We start from the raw sequence: 7,732 nt of genomic DNA, 5'->3' as shown, positions 1-7,732 counted from the left end.
TCAACAAAGGATGATCAGATATTTAATGAAATCTATAGGCAGGAAAGAGAAGAAAGAGAAACAAAAATCAATAACTAATGAGATTTTTCATCTTATTGATAATTAGGTGAATGCAAATTTAAACACAGGGAAATGCCAATTAAACTATGCCTATTAGAGAGTCAAAAAAAAAAAAAAAATCTGGTAACATCCAGTGTTGATAAAGCTGTGAGGAAATGGGATGATAATAATCTTTTTGGAATTCAGTTTGGCAATACCCATTAAGATTAAAAATGCACAGACTCTGACCCAGAAACTTTTCTTCCAGAAACATTTCTACCAAGACATTCATGTACACACTCAAAGATACCTGTGCAAGGATTTTCATGGAAACATTACAAGTAGGATAAAAAATAAGAAGCAGCTTAAGTGGCTTTCTATAGAGGAGCAATTATAATAAAACTTTTATGGAATATCACACAGCCTATGAGTAGGATGAAATGGATTTGAATTTGATATGGAAAAATGTCAGTTATTAAATGAAAACAGTAAAACTCCAAACAATATGTATATGTGGTATCATTTGTATACCAAAATATCTACATATTCATATGTGCATGTGTGCACACATAAGGTGTACAGAAATTGCACAAGGATCCAGCAAGGAAGAGTCATAGGAGGGAAAAGGAGACCATTTACATCTTACTAAAAAATTCCACATTGCTTGACATTGTTGTAGGGTGTTTTTTGTTGTTGTTGTTGTTTTTTTTAACTTGCAGCTCCAGCTGGAAGGATACTTTTGTAAGCTTAAAAACAACTTTTAAAAAGAAAAGTTGACTGAGAATAATAAACCTTACAGAACTCATAAAGACCATAACGACTTCCTTCGGATAAGGTGAGGACACTGGAGCCCCAGCCTGGATGAAGAACAAGCAATGTCCTGGTTTCCCGTCTTATTCATGCTCTTTCCATTTACCACATTCCTTTTAAATGTCTAAGAATTTCATTGTTTATTTTAAGCCATTTATCACGGCTGTTATCTTAATCATAGTTGCGTTTGTTTAACAACCACTGTGGCTTATCGAGAATTTATCTAACTTATTTTATACAATAAGCATACCCTTTACAAGAGATATCAGGTATTATGAAAAAAAAAAAAAAACCTTACGTAAGTTTTTTCTCCAAGCATAAAATTGTTCACATATTTTTAATCGAGGTTTCCCAGTAGCAGATCAAATGACACATTTGTTTTGGTGATTAGTGCCAAACATTGACAGAGTGAGAGAGACAGTTAGACAGCAGTGGCAATGTTAGGGGGGCTCTGGGGACACAGTTCTGTCCTGAACACTCAGGGGAGACCCACAGTATTCTCCAAGATTGCATTCCAGCAAAGGTGAATGACGTGTATGCTTGTGAGAAAAATGAAACGATGCTTATAACTAAAGGATAATTAGCTGCAAACAAATATAATCCTCTCTGAGAATATAAGGGAAACGGGTAAGCATGGTGGAGATTTAATTTAAAGGGTGTGGGATATATTTTCACAACTGACTTTCCGGGTAGGTGAGATTGGAGCCAGACTTTGAAGGCATGGGAGGGATGGAAATATCTCTTAATAGATGCACTTTCTCTCCTCGAAGATGACAGAGACAATTTGGTCAGGGTCTCAGATCAGATTCCTTTTGCTTCATCTGCACTTATTCAATACAGTTAATCCCAAGAAACTTGTGAATCTGAGCAGGAACAAACAAACAAATGAGCATCACAGCTGACCCACTTTGGAGATGTGGAGACTAAGTAAATGATATTTTTCTAAGACATCAACTGACACTTTTTTTCATGGCTAAAAACAGATGCTTTTTAGCCTTGGGGAAAACTAGTTAATATTTTAAGTGGATTCAATTTCACTTAGTTACTTAGAACCTGACCACCAAAACAGCTAATATTTATTTACTAGCTTTGATTTATCTTTAAAATGACATTTCTATGTTCAAATATAAGCCAATTGAAAGAACTCAAACACAGGCCAAAGTTCGGTGTATTTCAGAGTCAATGTCCATTTCTCACAGTGATGATTTCAGCTCCCCGTCTTGCTCAGGATTTGGTATAAATGCAGATACGATGTGCTCATGCAAGCATGTATATGTTCCATGTCATTTAGAGCTAGAAACTTCCCAAGAGAGGGTACCACCCACGGCTATCAAAATAGCACCAAAATGCTCCATAGGGGAAATATCATGAATATGCAGAGACTCCTAATTTTCTTCTTTATTTTCTTTACATTACATGGAAAAGCTGTCAAAACACTTTCTTTAAAGGATAAAGGGTTCTGCTTCTTTTTATGCATGCTATTTACTTGGGGAATACGGAATCATGTCTACCAGGCACTCGGTCTTCTCAGAAATGCTTTCTGGGTTTGCAGGAGGGGAAGGCACGTAGAGCAGTGCTGATGGCATCAGCCGAAACCTCCCAATCTGTGGGAATAAAGACGGCTGCTGGACAGACACGTGGTGTCCGCTCTGATTTCACCTCCTCCCTGTCACAACCCTTCACTGTGGTCATTCTGGTAGAAAAAGAGCATATCTAGGTTTCAGACACCTGGGGCTTTTTTTTTCTCTTCAGATTGAGTTTCACTCTGTCGCCTAGGCTGGACTGCAATGGCATGATCTCGGCTCACTGCAACCTCTGCCTCCTGGGTTCAAGTGATTCTCCTGCCTCAGCCTCCTGAGTAGCTGGGATTGTAAGTGCCCATCACCATGCCCAGCTAGTATTTGCATTTTTAGTAGAGACAGCGTTTTACCACCTTGGCCAGGCTGGTCTCAAACTCCTGAGCTCAAGTGATCCTCCATCCTCAGCCTCCCAAAGTGGAGTTCTTATCTCTAAGGGAGTAACCATGATTTGAACTTCTGATGAACAAATAGAAACGTGAGTCTTTACTTCAATTCAGACAACATTTTCATAAGACCATGCATCCAGGGCTGCTCCCTGGGCTGTGACTTGTGTAGTCTCACTGGGCCCTGTGCTTGGTCTCACACTCTGCTCTCACCGTTTTGAAGTCCTTACTAATTTTTTTTTTTTTTAGAAGAAGGCCTGCATTATCATTGTGTGAGAACTGGGTTCTGCATGTTATGCAGCCAGTTCTGCCTGCAGCCTCAGATTCTTCCCCTGGTTGGGAAAGGTGTGTTTAGAGAGGTGTTGTTGTTGTTGTTGTTTTGCTGTTGTTTGTTTTTTTAGATAAGGTCTTGCTCTGTTACCCAGGCTGGAGAGCAGTGGCCTGATCATGACTCACTGCAGTCTTGACCTCCTGGGTTCAAGCCATCCTCCTGCCTCAGCCTCTGAGGTGCTAGGACTACAGGCACACACCACCATGCCTGGCCAATTTATTTTTATTTTTTGTCGAGATGAGGTCTCCCCAGCTTGCCCAGGCTGGTCTCATACTCCTAGGCTCAAAGGATCCTCCCATCTTGGCCTCCCAAAGCACTGGGATTACAGGTGGGAGCCACTGTGCTTAGCTTAGAGGTTTGCTGTTGTTGTTGTTGTTGTTTTAATACTTTATCAGAGTTTGCTTAGAATTGGAGGCCCACGCGACCCTGTGGGAAGGGCTTGTCCGAGTGATGGACCTTGGCCTTCTTCAGGTGGACACTGTCAAAATCTCAGATGGAGGAAAGCTTTACCCTTTGTGCTTGAGAACACATCATCATCTCTGAGCTTCCTAGACATTTTATTTCCAAGGTCAATAATGGGATTTGCTTGGAAAGCTTCCGAGTTTATATGCTGAGATGAAAAATAAACAAACTCCAAATCTCTCACCTTTTGGTCAACAAAAATATCCTGAGTTATAAACTTCCTACCACTCAGTCAAGCAGATGAGAAACAGGATGTTGAGAAGGCTGAGTTGTTCTCATTCGCTGTTTCACGGCATTCCCTCGGAAGCTTAATTGAAACTTTTACCCATTTCACCAGGTGAAGAAATGTCAATCCCCTCTGCCTTTGTTGCTCTCCACATCTCGGGGTGCGGGTAGCAGAGCTAGCTGGTGGGTAGAGCTGCGATAGTTCATAATGAAAACAAAGGAACACTCAAAACTTATCTAATGGGGACCCAGGCCTGTAATCCCAGCACTTTGGGATGCTGAGGTGGGTGGATCACGTAAGGTCAGGAGTTCAAGACCAGCCTAGCCAACATGGTGAAAGCCCATCTCTCCTAAAATACAAAAAATTACCTGGGTGTGGTGGCAGGCACCTGTAGTCCCAGCTAGCCAGGAGGCTGAGGCAGAAGAATCGCTTGAACCTGGGGGGCGGAGGTTGCAGTGAGCTGAGATTACGCCATTGCTCTCCAGCCTGGGTGACAAGAGTAAAACTCCATCTCAAAAGGAAAAGTATCTAAATAGATTTTATCATAATTTTAATTTTATCAAAGTAATACATGTACACAATTTAGAATGTCAAGTAGTACTACAAAGCATGTAAAGAAAACAAAATCTACCTGTCATCCACACTCCTGAGTACCGTACTCCTGAGACAACCCATTTTAATTCTTTTAGTTATTTCTTATATTTACCTCCACTTGTCTAATTGGCACACTTACAATTTGTTAATTTTTCCAATTTGGATATTCTCTATTAAATTGTATAAAAGATATCATCTGGGAAATCTTATTTGGAAAATCTCACAAATACCTTTAGCCATACACACCTGTTTGTGCTTGCATCCCATATTCTCCCAACACAGTTACAAAAAAATGCATAGCTAAATTATAATTAAGTAATTATGGTATTATAATTAATGGAAATTTTGTTCACAGTGCCGATGCATAGCATATTATGATTATATTTTCTTTATGATAGCACAACTCTTTGTTTTTCCTGGAGTTAGTCATTGTTTTGCTTTCTTTTATTACTATTTGCATGATTGATCTTTTTCCATCCACTTTCTGTCAACCTGTTTATATTATATGGGCAGCAAGTTTTCGTAGTTAGTATATAGTTAGATTGTGTTTTTTAATTCACTCTGCACCTTTATTGAAATGTAATAAACCATTTTCATTATTACTGTGCAAGGGAACTCCAGTTTCACATGCGGTCTCTACTGACATTGAGAGTGGCCTTGTTATCAGTGGGTGATTGTAAAAGTGGTCACTTTCTATTGGGCTTCCTCTGATATCACCCTCTAAGCAGGGAGAGGGGCACCTCACAGCTTCATGAGAGTGAAATTCTAGGCTGTCTACAAGGTCTCTTCTTGTGTGGGTGAAGGTGGGCCACAGTTTTTCCCATGATGTTTGCCTGGGGCAGAGCAGTTCTTGTCTAAATATTTTCTGTCTTGGCAGGCTGCCCATTTCCTCATCCTTTGACCCAGGATATATATATTTTTTAATCTCTGCATCTTTGGTGTTTCTTGGTGTGAGCTTCTTCAGTAGCAACTCTAGAATATATGGGGCAAAAATAAAAACCTAGAAAACCATCACATTGTTCCTTGAGTCTTGAGGTCCCTAGACAGTCTGCTTTCTTCTCTCTACCTTTCAAAGTCTTCTTATATTTGTTTCATACACAGTTTTTAGGGTTCTTAGTTGTACTTTGCAAGAAAAGTGGGAAAGACACAGAAATTCCTGATTCTAAAGTTTTGACCTAAACCATGGGGGAAAAGGAGTTATGGAAGAGTGAGGTGGGAAGATTGCAGGTTTTAAGAAGGATAGAACCAGAATTTTGATTGGAAATGTGAAGTTTTGAGGTGTCATTAAAGACATCCAATTGGAGATGTCAAAGAAGCCTTGAAATTCCTGTCTCAAGTCTGGAAATTAGGGCCAAAATACGAACTGGATTTAAATGGAAAGTTGTGAAATGACATTTAAAGACTGAACTTCCAAGAGAGGAAACATTCCAATTCCTGAGTCTCCCAGGGTTTTACTGTGAATCAGTGGGCTTCACTGGGAGCACACATGGGTTTCACTTCCCTTTTTCCCCCAGAGTGCATCATTCATACCCCTGTTTTCAGTTTTCCAAATATTTTTCACATCTCTTTCTATTCTTACATCATCTGATATTCCTTAGGTTACAGTTTCAGGTGGACAGTTTTTAAATATATTTCTGTGGTTGAACATAGTGACTTAAACATAGGCTTTTATTTCTTGTCTTTCCTGAAGCCTACTACAATGATAGTAGGACACCTGAAATGTATGTTGACTGATAAGACTGAGCTTTTGAGTTGTTCTTTCTGTCAAAAACTGACAAAATTAACCTGCTTTGCTCAATCCAATTTAATTGGGTAAATTTCCCATTGGTTTGTTTTTTTAAATTTGGTGTTGCCTATTCTTTGTATACTTTAAGCTTCCTCAGTCCTGCTCAGAGACTCCTAAATACATTCTTTTCTTCCAAAGACCATAATCCTTAAATCTAAAACAGATCTATTAGAGTCCTAGCTGAGTGTAATGGCTCACATCTGTAATCCCAGTAATTCAGGAGGCTGAGGTGGAGGATCACCTAAGCCCAGGAGTTCAAGACTGCAGTGAGCTATGATGGTGCCACTGCACTCTGGGCAATAGAGCAAGACCCTGACTCAAAAAAACAACAACAAAAACAAACAAACAAATGAAAAAACAAAACAAAAGATATGTTAGAGTCCTGACCCTTAGTAGCTCAGAATATGACCTTATTCAGAGAGAGTCTTTACAGATATAATTTTTTAAAATGAGGTCATTAGGGTAGGCCCCTGTTCAGTGTAAATGGTGTCATTATAAAAGGGAGAAATTTGAGCAGAGATGACACAATGAATGGAGGGAAGAAACACAGGGAGAAGATGACCATCTATAAGCCAGAGAGAGGCTTGGGCAGATCATTCCCTTTATGGACCTTGGGAAACCAGTGCTGCCCACACTTTGATTTTGGGCTTCTAGCCTCCAGAACTGTGAGACAATAACTAAATTGCTGCTGTTGAAGACACCAATTCATGGTACTTTGTTTTACAGCAGCCCTGAGCAACAAATCCACCATCTGAAATTCTACCTGCTCCAAGAGAAATATGTCTGTGTTTATAATGTTTCCTCAAATTCTGCTTTTTAAAAAATTAACCATCGATGTAATCATCAAGTTGAAATTCTCTGTTTGTTCTACTACGTAATTGTTGCCAAAAACTAATTTTGCCAAATTTTAACTTTATTTAGAAAAGACACTAGAATGTTAAGGGGTATATTTTTCTTCCTTAATTTCCAAAGGCAGTTATTTGATTTTCACCTTCAAGCAAAATCATCTTTCTTAAGCTTCCTCAGTTACATAATTGGAAGAGGCTGGGACAAAACTTATCTTTCACCCAATACAGGTTTATTCAATTGTTTTTTCATTTCTACATGTATTTGCCTCAATGACTATCTCTTGAAGTAAACTCAGCACTGTCTATCTACTGCTAAAGACTTCTTCTGTCTCTCCAGAACACACAGTCTCAGCAGGAACATGCATAAACCATCAGCCTAGTGCAGTCAGTGGCACAAAAGCAATGTGTTCAGGGTGCTGAAGGATTATGCAAAGACAGTGACAGATTCTGCTTGGGGAGACTGAGCAAGCTGCCATGACAGGGGACTTCAGGTTATGTCGTCAAGAATGTGTAACCCACAAGGCTGAGTTGCGGAGGAGAGAGCATTCCAGGGAGATGGAGATATGTCTCCCAGGGTTTGACACATTTAGGGAATAGTGGCTCTTTCAGAAGCATAGGACCAGGTCTAGCTGTTTCAGAGCATATTGCATTGCATTGAAATCATCAGTTTACC

This window comes from Saimiri boliviensis, chromosome 4, assembly GCF_048565385.1.
Source record: "Saimiri boliviensis isolate mSaiBol1 chromosome 4, mSaiBol1.pri, whole genome shotgun sequence".
In the NCBI taxonomy this organism is placed as follows: domain Eukaryota; kingdom Metazoa; phylum Chordata; class Mammalia; order Primates; family Cebidae; genus Saimiri; species Saimiri boliviensis.
Note: the sequence above shows the minus strand (reverse complement) of the source record.